General features: G+C 42.7%; 1 long non-coding RNA gene across 2 annotated transcripts; it reads right to left on the reverse strand.

The window, feature by feature from the left end:
* Nucleotides 1-1,552: 1,552 nt before the first annotated feature.
* LOC123619589 (uncharacterized) lies at nt 1,553-12,845 on the reverse strand. 2 transcript variants are annotated; one of them, XR_006728251.2, is made up of 3 exons: nt 12,498-12,845; nt 11,641-11,726; nt 1,553-10,089 (listed from the first exon to the last, which is right to left on the reverse strand). It is a non-coding gene; the product is annotated as an uncharacterized LOC123619589 (long non-coding RNA). The 2 variants fall into 2 exon arrangements; XR_012509606.1 differs by having other exon boundaries at nt 11,054-11,726.
* Between the last annotated feature and the right edge of the window lie 6,106 nt (nt 12,846-18,951).

An 18,951-nucleotide genomic window follows, 5' to 3' on the forward strand; every position in this document is an offset into this window, starting at 1 on the left:
GTTAATTGCTACATTTCCACAGCACATTGTCAGCCTGGTATTTAGCCCCTATTTCACCTGCCTTGCAGTCACTGATTTCCATGACAATCCCCCTAAGTCTCAGTCACCAGCCCCACCATCACCACCACCCAGCTCCTGCTCATCAGACCCCTGTCCCCAGTGCCTAACTCAGGCACTTTTTCCCTCACCAGGCTTTCAGGCTGTCCCTTTGGTGAACTCCACAGTTCCACGGCCCATATGCAGACTGAGTACCTGTACCCCATCCCCCCGACCCCCAACATCTCCCTGGCCAGTGGCTGCTGGTCACTACTGAGGGCAAGCTGGTCTGTTGGTCTAATGGAGAAGCACTGACTTCTAAGCCAGAAGATTGAGGTTTGAGTCTTGGTTCTGAAACAAATTCACTGGGTGACCTTGGCTAAGTCACTGAGCTTCTCTGGGTCTCAAGCTCCATCTGTAGAATGCGTGGGAGGATGGAATAGATGATCTCTCTGTTACATTGCTTGTCAAGCACTGACTATGCATTGAATGGGGCATCCTATATATGGCATTTGCATCTTTACCAAGGATCTAATCCATTGAGCCCTCGAGTAGCTACGGGATACCTGCCTGATGGAGATGAAGGTGGGATCAGCCAGAGGAGGGGGGGTCTGCCTGCAAGTGAGAAGAGATGAATTTGGGTGGGTGAGCTGAAGACTGTGAATGCCCTGGCACTGGGGTATGATGCCTTGCACGATGAGCCTCATAAACGTTGACTATTGTCACCGGGAGGAGCGCGCCATCCACTTTTACCCATAGTGTAATAACAGCAGTTACCATTTACTGAGCACCCGCCATGTGCCAGGCAATGTGATAAGTAATTTGTTTATACTCATGATCTGAATTCTTCCTCCCCCAAACTCTACGAGACCCCCTGCATTTTGGGGATGGTAATACTGAAGATCAGAGAAAGGAGACAACTTTCCCCAAATCTCACAGCTGCAAAGGGGCAGCACCCCCAACAAGCCTTAGTAAGCACCTAACAGGTCCCGGGCAGTGGCTGGAACACAAAGGGTGTAGAATCTGGCTTGGGCCTTCGGGGTACCTCCTGGCAGCCACCAGCCGACAGAGGAACAGGTCTCTACCAGCTATTTGTTCTGGAATGCTAGTTTCTCCGCTGTGAATGTTGATAGACAGGGGACAGATAGCTCCTGGCTTGACTCTCTGCCAGCTGGGCGCCGGGAAAGGATGTCAAGTCCGGAGACCATTGTTCACGATCCGCGGCTGCGCCCGCCCGCCCCACCCCACCCCGCCTTTTATCCGACTTCGCTGGATGCTATTATTCAGCGCTGAGCCATCACCCGGAGCCGCAAAGCAGTTAATTACACACGTATAATCCCCTTCTTCACAAGAAGCTGATCTTCTAGGGTTGCGAGAAGATAAGATTTATGCCTCTTTCAATTCCTTTATTCTCTCATCAACATAGATTCATATTTCAGTTTCCCGCATCGGAAACAAAAAGGAAACCCGCTCGGCCCACTGCTGCCGGAGGGAGATAAATTAGGCTACACAAAGAGCCAGTCCTATAAACTCAATCTCTTTCCCTTCCTTTCATGTTTGTGATTATAAACAGAGTCAAGGGCAGTTGAAATATATCCCTCTGCCTGCCTGCCTTGTTCCGCTCAAAGACAGGAGACAAACACGGCGATAGCAAAGCGCGTGGTACCGGGGAAAGAGGAACACAGGCCCCCACGATCCGACGCCAGCCTGGTGAGTGGATCAGATAGAAAGGCCTTTGTCTCCTGCCTTTCCCCGGTCACCCAATTGTTTCAAAACGCCTTGGAGAGAAGCCGGACGCGGCGCCACTGCGAGGGGGTTCATTTTCTCCACGGCCACGTGCGCGACGCTATTTGCTGGAAAGAAAGGGCCTTGCGATTTGGCCGCCCGCGCGGCATGGCGGTGCCAGGGCCCCCGGCCAGTTTTAGTCACGTGGACAGAGGTTGCCAGCAGATCAGGCCACAGAGCAAGGCCAGTTTTAGCAGCCCCTAGGAACAGATTCCAGGCTCTTCAGAGAAAAAAAGGCCCACTTACTGAGAGCGGTCCCCAGTGAAAGGACACTACCCTTCTGTAGAGGAACTGGGGTGGGCTATTTTGATCATTGTCCTTGCTGTTCCACTGCTTTTGTTGCTTTTTTTGGCTTCTGTGGAGTTACTAACTGTCAAGAGCTCCTCTGGCATATGAGGAACAAGGGGCCCACAGAAATGAACTGATTTGCTTGGGGAAATGGAGCAAATTGGAGGCAGAACTGGGAATGACAAAAGTTCTGATGCAAACGGTGACCGGGACTTACTGCAGAGGGCCAGGCACTGTGCTGAGAGTCATCTTATGTCAGCTTCATAGCAACAAAGAAGGAAACATCATCACGCTCTACAGGAAAGGAAATTGAGTCTTGGAGGAGGTAAGATACTGGCTGGAGGCCATAGAGTCAGTGGCCATCTCCCAGAGTCCCCGTGCTAAACTGTCACGCAATGCCACTTCCCCCAAGGTACTCTTTTCAGGCATCCTGACTCTCCTCCGAGGATATTTTTAAAAACTTCTGATTGGGGGAAGGGAAAATCTAATTTTTGAAAGGTAAGAAAGGGAGGAAGGGAAGAGAAGAAACTGAATACAGGATCCAGGTTGGCCTCTGTAATACAATGTCATCCCGCGAGATGCAAGACAACGGTCTTTAACAGACTTTGAGATTCAATTATCCTTTTATATTTCCAGCAGACTTGTCATCATCTAAATCATTCTTTCACTGTAAACACACCCTCATTCACGAATAGAATATAAAACAAATCATGTTTGAAAGTCGTGTCACTTCTGAGCCATCACTCTTCAAAGACACACACCGCAGCATTGGCTTCCGAGGGAAGAGGGTTAATAAAAGCCTTGGGCATCGTCTCCAGTTCAAAGCCTGGGGCCTGTCTCCCAGATGACTGGGAAGTGCACTCTGACGCTGAGACTGAATCAGTCTTTTCCATTCTGGAGCTGTGAAAGGCTGTTCTCTCTGCTCCAAGCCACCCTCTTCCAGCCCTCAGAGGAAGGATAGCAACTCCTGACTCTGCCTGGATCATTCCAATTATTTTTTCCAAAAGCCTTTCTAAGTCTGATATCGCAGGTGAATGCCAACACATTCTATCCCTCTAACAGAGGATGAACGTGCCCGGCCCAGCCCCACTCTTTTAGGAAGCTGGGTTCCTCCCATGAAGAATGCACCAGCCTCGCCAAGAGAGGGAATCCAACCTTACACAGGGCCTACCCATCAACTGGCTCCTAAACTTTCCTTCTCATTCCATTCCTCTCCAGTACTTTTCTTCTCTTTTTTTAGCTTTTGCCATTTTTTTAAAAAGTTACAAAATAGTACCTGCTCATTGAAACATGTTATTCGACTGAGCTGTAGGAAGCAGAAGTTTCCTCATTCTTCTCTAACCCAATTCCACGTTCCTGAGTAGCCAGTTACCAACAGTCTGATGTGTGTCCCTCCACATATTTCTTTTGCTTCATGTAGATATTAAAGATTCCCCAGAACCTAATTTTTGCCCTTTTTATAAATATGGGATCAAACCATACATGTTGCTCTACAACTTACTGTTTAGAATGAACAAACCAGCATGGATATCTTTTTAGGTCAATACAGAGATGCTGGATTCATTCTGTTTAATGAGGTTGCAAGCATGAGATTATGTAGTATGACTGTACTACAATGTTCCAGACCATCATGTATCCTTTGGCTCTTCTGGATAGTATGTCTCCTGGATATCACGATATTATATCATGCCTGACCAATCATATCTATGAAAGCTATGGTTTCCCTCCATTTATAAACTGTCTTTCTTTGGCAAGGCTTTCCAGGCTGGCCCAGCCTTAGGGAGAGAACTCCTTATTCATATGATGTTCCCCAAAGTGGTCCCTGCCAGAGTAGTCCTCGCCTTTCAGGCAGGACTCAGACAGACTTGTAAAAGCAGGTTTCACTGCCATGAAATCTGGACTTCCTTACGGCAATGGAAAAAGAAAAAAAAAAAAAACAAAAACAAAAACAGAAAGCATAGCTAAATCCTTAAAATGTCATAAGCAGGCGTGGAAAAATACTACACGCAATTCTAGACATAAACCCACTACCCACCAGGAAGACTTCAGAAAAACAATCCTTGAGAACACAAAAAGGGGCTGTTTACCAAAGAATGACTTTCATAATGCTGTTGCTGCATTTTATTAGAGAGGGAAGAAGCCTGAAGTGGAGACAGGCTACAGAAGATTTCTGTGTTCATTTAAACTGAATGCTAAAACACTCTGGGTCTGAAACGTTTCAAAACTGGAAGTAAATTCTTTGAGGCATTCTGCTTTTCTAGAGCTCTTTTATGGAAGTCACATTCAAATGGTTTTAGAAATCAAAATGAAATCTCATGTAATGTATTAAGACCCTGTATCCTTTAGAACTAGTTATTCCTTTTCTGGGACTCTATCCTAAGGAAATAGTCAGCAATGCTAGTAAAATACATGGAAAATGATGTTTATCTCAGCAATACTTATAATTTTGAAAAATAGAAAACAAACTAAATGGTCTACAACAGGGAAATGTAATAGTACACAACTATTTGAAAAGATAGGCACAAAGTGTTGAATGCTAAGAACAAATGATTCTGTTGTGCTGTTAAGTAAAAAAGAAATATAAATTGTATATTAAAACTATACAAAAATATACATAGAAAACACTGGGAGGAAATACATTAACATATTAACAGTGGTTATCTCTGGGTGGTAGAGCAATGTCTTGTTTTTCTTCCTCTTTTACTTTTCTGTAATCTATAAATTTTCTAAAATGAGCCTGCATTATTTTTATAATGGAGTAAATTAAATATTCTTAAACCACACACAACAGATAGAGCTGACTCTGCTATTCTGGGGATCACGGGGTGGTATGTATGAAAAAGGATGGGTGTGGATAAGGTTAAGGGTTTTCTGGGATGGGGGTAGTGATGGAGAAAGCCCCTCCACTCTTTGCCATCTTTAAGAGTGTGGGTCATAAAATGCAATATCTTCTGCAGAACAACCAGTATGCCAAGAAACGTCAAAGGGATGATACCGTCAATTCACTCAACATGTAGTGTGCCCCTACTAGGTGCCAGGCACTTGGGGAAATGACCAACTTCACATCCGAGTTTATTAAAAAGCAAGACTGCACTCTGTCATCATACATGACTTGCAGCACACTGATTATCTTGATTTTTCCCTCTATTGTTCTCAGAAAGGCAAATGAAAAGAAAAATGAACAAGTTGTGATTTGCAATGGATTCAAGAAAGAACATATTGGAAGTAGCCTCAGGACTTCCAACTGACTCTGCTAAGAGTGTATGTTTATCATTAGAGCCAGCTCGGGGAGGGGAAAGACATAGCCAGGCAGTTATCAAACTCTGATTTGCAGTTTCTGCTATCTGTTCTGAAAATTCTTGACTGATGCGTGATCTCATTCAGCGAATATTTACTGAATACCTATTATGTGTTGATGATATTCCAGGAGGTGGGGGTAGTGCAGCAAATCAGAGTCCCCCCACTGATAGCACTTACATTCTATTGCAGGAATAGGCAATAAATAAAAACATGAACTAAAATCAGCCAGGTCGTGATCACTGCTATGGAAAAAAAATAAATAAAACCAGGCTATAAGAAAAAAGTGACAAGACTATTTTCTAGACAGAGTATTAAAAAAAAAAGTCTTCCCCACAGAGGTGACGTTTGAGCAGCGACCTGAATAAACTGATTGAGTGACACGAACGTCTAGAGTAGTGTTCTGTGTTGAAAGAACAAGTGCAAAGGCCCTGAGGCAGGAATGCAGCAAGAAAACCAATCTAGCTGAAGCACTGTGAGGAAGGAGTGGAGGGAAACTCAAGTCAGGGATGTAGCTAGGAGCCAGATCATGCAGAACACGGTAACAACTTCACATTTTATTCTAAGAGTAGAAAGGGGTCCCTGGATGGTTTTGAGATGGTGAGTAAAGTGATTTAATTTAGATTTTAAAAGATTACTCTGGCTACCATGTGGGGGATGAGAATATAAACAAGAATTCATAAGAGGAAGCTATTGCAGAAATCTAGTGAAAGATGATGGTAGAGCTGGTGAGAAGTCGTAGGATTCAAGATATACTTTGAAGATGGAATTCACAGGATTTGGCGATAGGCTGAATGTGTGGCAAGAGCAGAAAACCAAACAACAAAACAAACAAACAAAAAACATGTCAAGGATAATTGTAAGGTCTTTGGCATGAGAGACTGAGTAAATGATGATACATTTAATGATAATGGGGAACACTGGGGGAGGACTGGATGTTTTGTTTCAACATAGCGGATGTTGTTGGTACCCAGCCCACATCCCTAGGCCTTGCCACTTCGATGTACACTGGTTGACTTCCAACTGCCAGCATTCGCATCTCTGCCTGAGAGCTTTCTCCCAAGCTGCAGAAACCACTCGGTGTGCGCCCAGCACGCATCATGGGAGCATCCCTCCATTGCTGACACTCAGAAGTTGGTGCATAAATATCCTAGATTCCTCCCCTGGGTAGGATGGGGGAACGATGGATAATTCTGACACACATACTCTACACCACTTTTCCCAGAGTTCACCAGTGGGATTAAGCTCTGGTCCACACATTATCAGCTAGCTTGATAACACATCCTTTTATTGGTCTTTTTCCCTTTCCAGCTCATTCTCCCCAATTCCCTACCAATGGTTCCTGCACCTCCCAAATAAATTACCTACACTTGAATCCTTGACTCTGGGTCTGGTCTGGGGGAGTCCAAACTAAGAGGGAAAACAAGAACATCTTCCAGTTCCTTTTACCCCGTTCTTTTTCACAGCCACTGATAATCTCATCTGTTGGTCATTCTTTCTCATTGCCTCTACCAGAACAGTAATAGCAGAGTCAAGATAATCAGTGAATCTCAGTCATAGGTGGCAGAGACAAAACAGAGTAGTTTTAATAAACCAGATCACCAACAGATCTCCCTACCTTGTTCCCTGGCCCGGCTAATAATGTTTTCCTTTTCTTTTCCAATCACTAAGTGCATTTGCATTACTTTTGCATTTTCAAAACCAACAAGAAATGGAAAGAACAACATGGGAGCATCTCAGGAGATGTCAAAATGGAAGATGTAAGAAAAAGATGGACCTCTTCTGTCCCCTCCTTCACTGGACAGTTCAGCAAATGCCCTGCGACGTGAAGGCCACAAACTATTAGCAGCAGCAAGTACTGTTTTTTAAGCATTGACTCTAGAAGGAACTAAACTCTCTGATCAAAAGCCAGGAGGCAGGGAGACCTGACTTGCCGTATGCCATACCTCTCGGGGATGCACGATTTTTTGTGCAGTAGCATTTTATATGTCACAAATGATTCAGAATCATCCCCTTCTATTTTCCTGCTGTTGACATGGACTGACTGTGGGATGAGGTGGTTAAAAAACAGAAAAGCAAAAGCTGCACAAAGATCCCTTGATTTGAGCAAAAAATGCTTGTTACAAATGCACCGTTGTCAGCATCCATCAGGCACGATGTGAACACAATCATCCTTTCCAGCAACGAGAAGACAACAGGTGCACGGTCCCATCGGCGGTGAGGATGCTGGAATCTGGAGCCCCTGGTGTATCAAGGGGTACCGAAGACCTCAGCATCAGCTGGATCTGGGATTCAACTCCAGTTTAACCACTTACTAGCTGGTGACTTTGGGTATGTTATTTAGCCCCTAAGAGCCTTGGTATTCTCAAGAGCTAAGGGGAGAAAATACAGCCACTTCATAGGGTGGCTGAGATAAACAGCGCCAGCGAGAGGCAGAGCAAGCATGCTGTCGATGTTAGCTGCCTTCTCTGGTTAACTATTTGCGCCAAAGGCAAATCTACCCTGACTCAGTGAAGACCTGAGAAAAACCTGCTCAGTGATTCTCAGGAAGAAAGGATGACACCCACAAGAAACCATTCTTCCCAGGGCCTTCTGTGCTTCTTCCAAAGGTCCCCCTGCTGTAGCACGAGCTCTCCTTGAATGTGTGCCTTATGCTTCTGTATCCTCAGCACCGATCACATTGCTTGGCACACAGTAGGGGAGCAAGCTTAGTGTCGTGGAAATGGCACACTTTTGAGTTAGATGGGCCTGAGTTCAAATTCCAGCTCTGCCACATGCCCTTGAGCCACTTCCTTAAACCTCAGAATCCTTATCAGTAAAATGGGTAATAATGTCTAAAGTGTTGTGCATATGAACTGAGGTAACAGATGAACAGCCTGGCACCAGTGCCTGGCCAATTGCAGACACTAGAAAAAAATGTTAGCCTTTATTAATAAACATTTGCTGAATGAACTCATGGATAAAAAGAATTCCATTCAAAGTACACCCCTCCTTGCCAGACACAGTAGAAACACGCCATGTCACATTTTCCTTTATGTCCATCAAGACGCAGCCAGTTTTTTTCTCACCGTGGCAAAGGTTTCTTCCATTCTGACTGTGCAGTGGGATTACAGCAAGCTCTGATCTGCTTTTCGGATGTACACCGAACAAAACACACCGCCTGCCCTACCTCCATCCCAACGTACACATAGAAGGATTACAAATGGTTGCAGATAATGCTGGAGTCTCACAGCATCTCCCCGCTGATCGATATTAATTCCACATGGAATTCTCCACTTTACAGTGAAAGACCTGATAGACACCACCTTAACCAAGTCATCCAGGTTATCATCACCAGGGATGAAACATGCTGACAGCAGGGACCCCTGAATGGTGCACTGAGGCGGACACATCACTTCTGTGGTTTTCTTACAGAAACTCCAAAACCCCAGTCTCACCATGAGAAAACATCAGACAAGTCCAGACTGAGGGACAGTCTACAAAATAACTGACCAGAACTCTTCAAAAAAGTGTCAAGGTCATGAAAGACAGGGAAATGATGAGGAATTGGTACAGGTTGGAAAAGATGAAGGAAATGCAGTGTGGGACCCTGGATTGGATCTGAATAAAGTTTGCAGTTCAGCTTTAAAAAAAAAAATGTTGAGGGCAGCCTCACAGGGGAAAAGGGGTGACAATAGGTCCAACCAAGCATTGCGTGGGAGAGAGGAGGCTAATCCCAGGAATTTAGTGACCAACTTGGGGTGAGAATGTTTTATGAAAGGATTAAGGTCTAAGCTCCATTTTTTCTTCATTGTTTTAAACCTGAGCACCAGTGATAGTCACTTTCTCTCTTCCACCCCAGCCCCTCAAGTCCACCTGAGTCAGGGAACACATCTGAGCCACTTCCACATAATTTGCTCCTGATGTTTTCATCAGTTCTCAATATAAATATTAGATGAGAGAATGTGGTAAAGTGCTTTTTGGAGAAAACATATCATTTAGGTGGAATCACCAAATTGGGATGTAGCCTCAGATTCAAGGTTTTCTAAAAAGTAGCCCACCTCCCAGCTCCTCAGGGAGGAGGGAACCCCACATACCCGATTTCAGAGAAGTTTGAGTGTTACAGTTACTCGGGAGTCCAACGAAGGCCTTCACTTTATAGTTGAGGGAAACTGAGGTCCACGGAGGGAAGTTGCTCAGGCTGACCTGACAGGGTGGTTTAACAGAGGCACCGCAGGATACCATGCTGCCTTCTCCAAGCTGCTAGTATTCACAGCAGCCTATTGTCCTGACCAAGAATGAGCCCAGCTTACAAGTATTACATGGCAGCAGACATGTGGGCCTGACCTAGACCTCTGATTCAGACTCTTTGGACAGTGAAGGCTACACACCTCTAGCAGGGAGGTGTTCTGGAAGATACAGGCACAGAGCAAACATTGAGAGCTGCTCTTCTTCAATCTAGGCCGGGTATGAGTATGTGTATGCAGGTGTATGCTTGTGCAAGTTTTAGGATTTCTAGGATACATCTGAAGAGCTGCCCTCTATCATTTCCATGTTCCTTCATCGCTCCCCTGTCCTCCCCACCCCTGATGATGTTTCTCTTGCCCTTCTCCATTCTGTGTCCTCGCTGGTCTCATGTCTTAAGGTCCACTCTGTGTGGCATTTGGTCTCCTGATCTCTCCCAGCCTTCTTGTGTCCGGGTACCTGAGATGAGATGGTAACAGCTTGGTGACAACAGAATCCATTCATTCACATATTCTTTCATTCATGCACTGAGGACTATTTGGGGCCCTGGGGATGGAGTAACACACAAGAAAGACATGATCTTTACTTTCATGTAGTTTATATATTGGTAGGAGGAGTTAGGCAATACACAAAGGAAGAAAGATACAAGAAAAGTGCAATCATGAGGAGTGCTGTGATGAAAGGAAATCTGAATGATGTGATGGGAAAATAAAGGACGCTACTTTAGTTTGGGTGGTGAAGGGCAGGCCTATTTGAGGAGGTAACATTTAAGCTTATATCTAAACAAGAGAGATCCAGCTTTGCAAAAATCTGGGGTTCCAGGCAAAGGGAATAATTAGTGCAAGGGCCCTGAGGCAGGTCCAAACTTGGCAGATTGAAGAAAGACAGTGTAGTGGATCACAGTGAGCGGAGAGGTAGAGAATGGTCACAGATGAATCCAGATCATGTAGGGTCTTACAGGGCTAGACAATTAGTGTGGGAAGACAGTGGGTGGTTCTAGACAGAGGAGTTATAGAATCTAATATACGTTACACACAAATACTCAGGCTGTTATGTGGAGAATGGACTAGGGGTGGCACGTGTTGGAGGAAATGAGTCATGAGATTTGTAGCAGGGATACCAGATTAAGAGAGGTTGCAGTGAGGTGCCTGGGTTAGGATGGTAGAAATGTGAACAGTCAGTGGCTTTCAGATATGTTTTGGAGGAAAAGCTGATAGGACTTGTTGATGCGCAGGCTGTGGGGAATGAGAGAAAGAGGGTTTCAAGATTACTCTTGGGTTTTTGCTTTGAGCACACTAATGCATGGTGTTGCCACTGGTCCAAATAAAGAACCCAGGGAGAGGAAGAGGTTTGGAAATGGACAGTTTTATTTTAGACATGTTAAGTTTTAGATATTTAATAATGAATTAACTGAAGCTCCCACCTCATACTTCATATGTATCACCAGACATAGGGCTGTGTGATCCCAGACCTTGCCTTCCTTTTCAATCCTTGTTAAGACGGAATGAAGAGAAAGATAACCGAATAAAATATTCAGTCTTTTGTAAAACAGTTTTATGCTCAGAGCTTTGGTAGTAGAACCACATCCTCCCTGGGCAGGCATAAGTAGCCAATCCATCACCGTGTCACACCACGCAATTGTTCAGGGGGCAAACTAATTAAAAATTTAATCTCATGATTTTCATCTTAATCTCTTTTTCCCATTAGCTTTGATCAATGCCCACAAATACAATTTAGCAGAATTTTTCATTTAGATAAATGACCGAGTGGGGTTCCTAATTAGTCTGTTTGTTATGAACCAATAACTCAAATTATATGCTAATTACTAAAAATCACACACTAATTTTTAAAGCACTTTATTGGCACAAAAGCTATGTTCCTGTTATCAAATGAAATGTCCTTTCTATGTTACACTCACCAATTGCTCAAACCTATTTCTTTTGCCTTTTTGAAGTCAAGTCTCCATGTAACTGTGTATGTGAACAGTGTGCTTGAGAAATGTCTGCTCACCTGTACCCCACACAAACAATAGTGAAAGTTGTACCAATAAGGAGATTCCATGAACTTCTCAGCTACTTGGGAGCTTCCGCTGCACCCTGACAAAAAACAAACAATCAGACCAGGAACCACATAAAACAATTAAGCAAAACTGAATGTGGGGATGTGATGAGTGGTTGAGGAAGGGTAACTTTTGCAGCCTGTTCCAGTGCCAAGGTTACAGCTGAGGACAATCACGGCTCTCCTCACTCAGACTGTAAGTTAGGGGCTATACATTTGGTGACCATCTTTCTTGTCATCTATAGCAAAATATCTACTGCTTTCAAGTACCATGGCACTTCTTAAGATGCCAAAATCCTAACGTTCCTTTAAGTAAGAGATGTTCATTTTAAAAATAGAAGTCAATGGCTCTGGTCTCCTGCAGTCCTTTCAGCCCCCTTTACAGTGCTTTCTCCTCTTGGGTTTTCACTGTCATGTCAGTGAAGGATAAGAAGCTTGAAGAATGGTGCCTGGCATCAATGAAAACCAATACAGACTCTTCTTGCTGGACATGACCCCAGAAACAGGAGGAAAAGTTACCAGCAATGTGAGTGGTGGCTGGGCCCATTTCCTGAATAAATCTTAAAGGAGAAGAAAATGGTTTTCAAGCTGCGGAGGCCTGGGTACACACATATTTTATGGAGATAAGTCCTAGCTACTAAGCATCATGTCTCCGCCTGCAGACTGCATCTGCCACTTTCAGCAGCCCGATAATAACCGGTTCTGGGGTCGGTTTTCAACTTCAACTTTCTTGACCTGCCTCCGGGCCACCTCCCCCGCCTCCGTCCCCCGCAAAGCCGCGTCCTCTCTTCCCTCCGCCCTCCTCTTACCGACAAGCCGCGGGTCGCTCGGTCAAGCTGAGCGGAGCGGAGGCAAGAAGAGAAGGGGAAAGTAGCAGACGCTCCTTACACTGTTAGCTTCCAAGAGGCTCCTGGGCAACCGGAGAGGAAGTGGTGCAGGCTCAGCCCCGGAAACGGAAGTAGGCAAGTGGGGCCAGGTCGCCGCCATGTTGTGTGTGGCGGAGGGGATGGCGGCTCCGAGGCCCTGAGCTCCTGCTGCGGTGCACAGAGGGTGAATGCTCCCTCTGACTGTCATTCTTTCGTTCTGTCGTTCTCACTGACACCTCACGGGGAGCAAGGTCCTGTGCTGTGCTTCAGAACCCGGTGAACAGGACCCACGGGCGCTTTCCCTCCTGACAGTACGACCTCTTAAGACAGATACGGAAGGACTCACCACGCGGTGCCTGTGGAAGGTTTGAAGCATGAGGCCCACGGACCACATGGGCCCTGTGATACGGGGCATCTTTAGAGGCTCTATGGACTTTGGTTAGTTGGTCTGGGGCCTTGGCATTGTGAATAGAGGGAAGGATGTTTGGAGAGGTAGTTGGGAAGTAGGCAGTGGTGTGTTGGTTGTGTGGAATGTGAAGAATTGAGTGACTTCCAGGCTTCTGGGTTGATAGCTGGGTGAGTATTAGAGTTCCACATACTGGAAGGGGTCACAGGAGATGAAGCAGATTTGTGGAAATAGTATGAGTTTAGACAGGGTGAGCCTGTGGGACCCTCTAGAGCAGAAGTTAGCAGCCATGGAATGCACCTGTTTGGATCTCCTAGACAAGAGACCTGAGCTGGAAGTCTCTGTTTTAGATTCATGCATGGGGATAGGAATGGAGCAGGAGCATGGAAGAGATTGCCTGGTGGAGAGAATACTATTTGGGAACGAGGCGCAGTGCTACCCCCAAGAGCTTCTCTACTTAAAGGAGAAGAGGAGAAGGATCAGGTAGCCTTAGGACCAAAACCAGGAGACTATGACGTTGCAGAAGATAAGAGAAGAGCGCTTCAAAGAAGTGTAGTAAAGTGGGTCAGTTTTCTTGGGAAATTAGTGAGTTGACTGAGAGATGCTATGATTGAACAGTCATTGCCATTACCTAGGGCAGGTTCATTGGACTGCAGGGAGGAGGCCAGTTTGGACTGAATTGAGGAGTAGTGAGGGTGGTGGTGAGAAAACAGACGAACGAGCATAGACAGGCCTTCCAAGGAGTTGTTCATGAAGAAGTGAGAAGGAAACTGGAAGGAGGATGTTAATTTTTTTTTTCCTATTTTTAAGATTGGAGAGACATAAGCTTGTTTAAATATTGATGATTGTGAAATAAAATTCATATTTTAAGGCAAGATAATAAAAATTTAAATGAATTTTTTTCTGCCCATTTGGGTCTCCTTCCTTGCTGCTAGTGTGCTTTGTGCATCTGCATTATGCATTAACCAGACCTCCCCAATGGCAGAAATTCTTGCTCAGCCATAAAGAAATTTTTTTCTTCTTCCAGGGCCAGCTGTGAAACTCATTAGACGATAACACTACTTACTTATGACCTTATTAATGTCACTAGGTATATTACTTGTATTCTGCCTATTTCACAAGATTATTGTTTCGTACATTACCAAAGATGTGACTGAACCTCTGATAAAAATAATAACTAGGCAACTTGAAGCAATTGGCCAAATATATAATCCTATAAGGTCAATGATTATAATGTATAACTCCAGATATGGGATGAGACGACAAGAGGGAATAATTTCCTGGACCATGACAGACTGGTAGGACAAGTGGTCTAGAGACTTTGGCTACTGTTAATGGGGCCAAGTCCAGTAATAGCACATTGAGTGGCCTATCAACAAAATCCTTTCCTGACCTGGGAATGAGCATTCCTAGTGCCAGGGGACAAATTGGTCATGAAGTGCCTCCCAAACCTTGGTCAAAATTAAGACCAAGAAGGAGGGACGTGTAAAATAAAGAATGTTGCCCACTACCCAGTTCTACAAGAATCAAGTCATTGACCACTACAGTTGCTGACCTGTAATACCCCGTGAAAGGAATTCAGGGCAAAGATCAGGATGAGGCATTATGTGCTCAGGGAAAACTGGCAGAACTGGCCCTAGATAGTTAAATATTTTCAGGAGAAAATTTTGTGAACACAGTTTCTTGCATCTTCCCATACTTAGAAAAGGACTAAAACCAATTAACTATGGTATCTTTTCCTCGCAAATAGCAACAACCTTCTACCAAGATGTGTGCTGGATTGCATGTCCCCTCTCACCAAATCACGTATATACTGGGCTCCCCACTTACTTCTTTGAGCATTCCTCAGAGCTTTCTGAAAGACTCCCAAGCTGTAATCCTCAGGTTGGCTCAAATAAATGTTTCCATTTCTTTCTTAGGTTGACTATTGATTAATTTTTCATCGACAATGAGAAGGACTTTTGGTGTTGATTATTCCATGACCAAACTGACCCATTCCCATGAAGAATGAAGAAGAAATTTCTTAATAAGGCAGGAGAACAGGAGAAGGAGTTATGCATAGCACAAGTGAGGAGCTGATCCCAGGTAGTAACCCTGAGAAAGGAAGATGGAAAGGGGCAGGCCCAGGTAGATTTGTAGGATCTGTGCTGTTGAGCAGGTTGTGCATTTCACAAATCAGAGGGTACAGTTGACTACAGGGTCATCCTAATTTTGAATGGTAACTGACTATTAAGGAAAGAGTACTTTCTAATTTACACAAAGTGGTCATGGCAGCCATAAGTAGTGGAGGCTTGGTGCTGAAAATAGAGGTGCTTCTGGTCTCATGGTGTGTATTCTACCTGGGAAAAGGTTAGATCATTGAAGGAAGACAGTGGAGTCTCTGAGAGGCTTGGGGACAGTGGAAGTGTGTGTAGTTGTTGGATTTGGGGGAAGGTGGAGAAGAACAAGCAGATTTTAGTCATGTAGATCCCAGACAAGTGAGATCTGTATGGACAGTGGAGAAAATCACCAATGTTCACATTATCTCATTTTCTCAGGGCATTTCTAGCAAACAGAGGTAGCTTTCTGCCACTAGTGTAATGTCTTGACAGGCAACTTGGGAAGGTCTAAACCTTGCTAATCGTCTTGTCTCCTACTGCAAGCTTGTTTTCCATTTCTTTTGAAGGACACTGGGATGCTGCCCCTATTTCACAGGGAAATTTTTTTTGTGTGTGTGTGAAAGTGGAACTATAGGCCAGCTTTTAAAAAATGCCTCAGGACTACTTCTTCAAGGGAGATGGAGTAGATGTACTTTCCTGTCTTTGTCCCGCAAAGTGCAGCTGAGAACCCTGGACATTTTATATAAAGCAAATATAAGAAGACTCTGAAAGGTGGGAGGGAAGACACAATGACTAGGAACCTTGAGACCCAAGGAGCAGCTTGGTGACAAGTTACTTGGGTTTTCTTTTTGCCTCCCATATCCTAGAATTGGAGCCAAAGAAGCCAGTGACCCAGAAATGCTAAGGGATGCAGACCAAGAATAAAGCCCCAACAAAAGCCTGCTCTTTCTAACTAAAAGACCAGGAAAAAGATGGCCTGGCAAGACAGAAAAAATTTTGACAATAACTGCTCTACTCCAGCCAAACACCATACATGAAACAAACAAATGAAGAATAGTGCCCCCTCGCCCATGCCTGCTTACCCAGGCATACCTTGGTGGTACCGCAGGCTTGGCTTTTACTGCAATAAAACGAGTCACACAAAGTTTTTGGCTTCCCAGTGCATATAAAGGTTATGTTTACACTATACTCTATTAAGTGTGCAATAGTATTATGTCTAAAAGAGATGTATATATCTAAATTTTAAAATATTTTATTGCTAAAAAGTGCTAACCATGATCTGACAACACAAGGTTGATACAACCCTTCAATTTTTAAAAATGCAACATTCGTGAAGTGCAATGAAATGAGGTATGCCTGTATCTAAATATATGTAGAGGAAATATTGAAGACAATTGTATTATAAATGAGAGTGGGTAAAGAGAAGCAAAGAATGGTAATGTTTCTCCACTTAAACAGATAAAACCGTAACACCATTTGAATGTAATATTATACATACATAAAATTTAATACCTAAAGTAACCATTAAAAAAGCTATATGGAAAGGTATCAGAAACACTGTAGATAAATCAAAATGGAATTATTTTTAAAAGTTCAGGTAACTCACTGAAAGGCAGGAAGAAGAAAACAAATTAAAAGCAGAAAAAAACAAAACCAGCAAATAAAATGATATATTAAGCCCTAACATATCAATAACTACAATGAATGTAAATGGCCTAAGTTTATATTAAAATTTACCAACTAAAACGTAGATTGCAACATTGATTAAAAAGTGACCTAACTATATTCTGTCTGTAGGAAACTCACTTCAAATATATCAGTATAGGCAGATTGAAAGTAAAATGATGGAAAAAATATATTACGCAAACAATCAACAGGAAGCAGAAGTGGCTATATTAACATCAGATAGATTTTAGAGCAAAGAAAATTACCACACAAAGAGAGGAATATGGCAGAAGGTCAGTCCACCAAGAAAACATTGCAATCCTAAATGCATATGCATCAAATAACAGAGCTGCAAAATATGTTAAACGAAAGTCAAAATGAGAAATAGCTATATACCAAAAAAAGAAATAGACAAATAGACAATTAAAGACTTCAATATCTCTCTCAACAATTATTAGGACAACTAGAATCTAATCAGCAGTTATAGAACACTCCACCCAACAACAGCAGAAGGTGCTGGATCAAATGCCCATGGGAAATATACCAAAATAGACCATAGCTTGGCTATGATACACACTTCAACTAATTTTTAAAAATTAAAAATCTTACAGAGTATGTTCTCTAACCACAAAGGAATAAAACTTGAGATCAGTAACTGAAAGATGACAGCAAAATCGCCAAACACTGCAAAACTAAACAACACACTTCTAAATAATCCATAGGTCAAAGAGGAAGTCTTAACGGTAACAAAAGAATAGATTAAACTAGATGAAAATAAAAGTATTCATATCAAAATATGTGGGACACAGTTAAGCAGTGTTGAAAGAAATTTATAGTACTAAATGCATACATTTAAAAATAGGAAAACTCTCCAATTTTCTTCCAACCTAGAAAAGAAAGAGAAAAGCCCATCACAAGCAGAAGGAAGGAAATATAATAGAAATGAATGAGACAGAATAGAAATGAATGGAAATGAAATACAGGAGAAAAACAAAAGAGAAAAGTAGTTTTAAAAAAACTGGTTCTTTGAGAAGAGTTTTTAAACAAACAAACCTCTAGCAAGAGAGAGAGAGGAGATACAGATTACCGATATTAGGAATGAAACAGGATATTACTACAGCTTCTGCAGACATAAAGAGATAATAAGGGAATACCACAAACAACTTCACACACATAAATTTGACAACTTAAATGAGATGGACTAAGTCTTCAAAAAACACAAACTACCACACCTCATGCAATATGTAATAGATCATTTGAATGCCCTGTAACTACTAAGGAAATTGAATTTGTAATTTAAAATCTCCCAACAATGAAATCTCCAGGCCAAATGATTTCACTGGATAATTCTATCAAATATTTAAAGAACAATTCACACCAATTCTATACAATCTTTTCCAAAAAATAGAAGAGGAAGGACTACTTCCTAATTCATTTTATTAATCTAATATTACTCTGACACAAAAACCATACCAAAAAAAAAAAAAAAAAAAGACCACCACAAACCAACATCCCTTGTGAACACACACACACAAATCCTTCACAAAGTATTAGTAAACTGAATTCAGCAATATATAAGAATTATGTGCCATGACCAAGTGGGGTTCATTCCAAGGATGTAAGGCTCGTTCAATATTGTAAAAATCAATATAATTCAACATATTGACATTCTAAAGAAGAAAAATCACATGATCAAACCAATCAATACAGAAAAGAAAAACTGAAAATATTCAACAACCATTCATGAGAAAAAACTCAGAAAAATAGGGAGGGAGGGAAACTTCTTCAACTTGATATGGAGCATCTACAAAATCCAACAGCTAGCACTGTACTTAATGGTGAAAAACTGAATGTTCTCCTTCTGAGGTCAGAACAAGGCAAGAATGTCCAATAAAATGCAGGAAGTTCTAACCAGTGTAATAAGGCACAAAAAGGAAATAAAAGATACACATACCAGAAAGGAAGAAATAAAACTGTCACTACTTGCAGATGAAATAATTGTCTACCTAGAAAATCCCAAGGTTTCTACAAAAAAATCTCAAAACCATATAGAACTAATACGTGAAGTTCTGCAAGGTCAAATGCAGTAAGATAAACACACAAAAGTCAATTGTACTTCTGTATACTAGTAATGAACCCTTGGGACATTGAAATTAAAAATACAATAACACTTATAATCACTCAAAAACATGAAATACTTAGGTATAAATCTAACAAAACTTGGAGG

This window comes from Camelus bactrianus, chromosome 10 (assembly GCF_048773025.1).
Source record: "Camelus bactrianus isolate YW-2024 breed Bactrian camel chromosome 10, ASM4877302v1, whole genome shotgun sequence".
NCBI lineage: Eukaryota > Metazoa > Chordata > Mammalia > Artiodactyla > Camelidae > Camelus > Camelus bactrianus.